This window comes from Suncus etruscus, chromosome 11 (genome assembly GCF_024139225.1).
Source record: "Suncus etruscus isolate mSunEtr1 chromosome 11, mSunEtr1.pri.cur, whole genome shotgun sequence".
Lineage (NCBI taxonomy): Eukaryota > Metazoa > Chordata > Mammalia > Eulipotyphla > Soricidae > Suncus > Suncus etruscus.
The window spans coordinates 11137878-11138710 of NC_064858.1; the positions used below are offsets into that span (position 1 = coordinate 11137878).

General features: G+C 38.9%; 1 non-coding gene across 1 annotated transcript; it reads left to right on the forward strand.

Annotated features, from left to right (window-relative positions):
• Positions 1-416: 416 nt before the first annotated feature.
• Positions 417-518, forward strand: LOC126023468 (U6 spliceosomal RNA). Its single transcript, XR_007500589.1, has one exon. It is a non-coding gene; the product is annotated as a U6 spliceosomal RNA (small nuclear RNA).
• Positions 519-833: the final 315 nt, after the last annotated feature.

Genomic DNA, 833 nt, shown 5'->3' on the forward strand with positions numbered 1-833 from the left:
AAGTTCAGAATGTCTTTGCTGACTTTCTTTTGGACATTTTTTATTTTCATCATCTTGTAGAGATACCAGATTACTGGAAAGATTTGGGCCAAATTTTATCAATGTTATTATTTTTTTAGCTTGTTGGCTAATACTAACTCCAAGGAAGGAAAATGTTTTTGCAATTATTTACCTTTCTACATTGTGTTAATCAATTTACTTGTCATTGATTCATAATCTATACCTGAGCCAATTGAATGAGACAGAGGTGTAAGATGACACCCGGCTATCAAACATAAACAAAGGTGTTCCCCCAACTTCCTCATTCCTTAAACCTCTTACTTTGATACGTAAGAGTCCACTGAATATGTACTTTTGTCTCATTCTCAACTTTCTCCTTCCTAGTGAATGGGTATTGGTATAATAAAGAAAAATCAGTGCTCGGTGGCACATATACTAAAATTGGAACGATACAGAGAAGATTTGCATGGCCCCTGCGCAAGGATGACACGCAAATTCGTGAAGCGTTCCATATTTTTAAAATAAAAAAAAAAAGAAAAAAGAAAAAAGAAAAATCAGTTTTGGGCTGGAGCAGTAGCACAGTAGTAGGGCCCATGCTTTGCATGTGGCTGACCAGAACGTCCTATATAGTCCCCCAAGTCAGGAGTGATTTCTGAGCACAGAGCCAGGAGTGGCCCCTGAGCATCACTGGGTGTGGCGCAAAAACCAGAAAAAGGAAAAGAAAAAAAAAAGAAAACTCAATTTGGCTTGGCGCTTAGCGATACCACTAGGTAGAGACTCCCTCCTGACTGGCTCTCTTATGACTGGCTTGTCTTATTTCTTCACTGCTACCC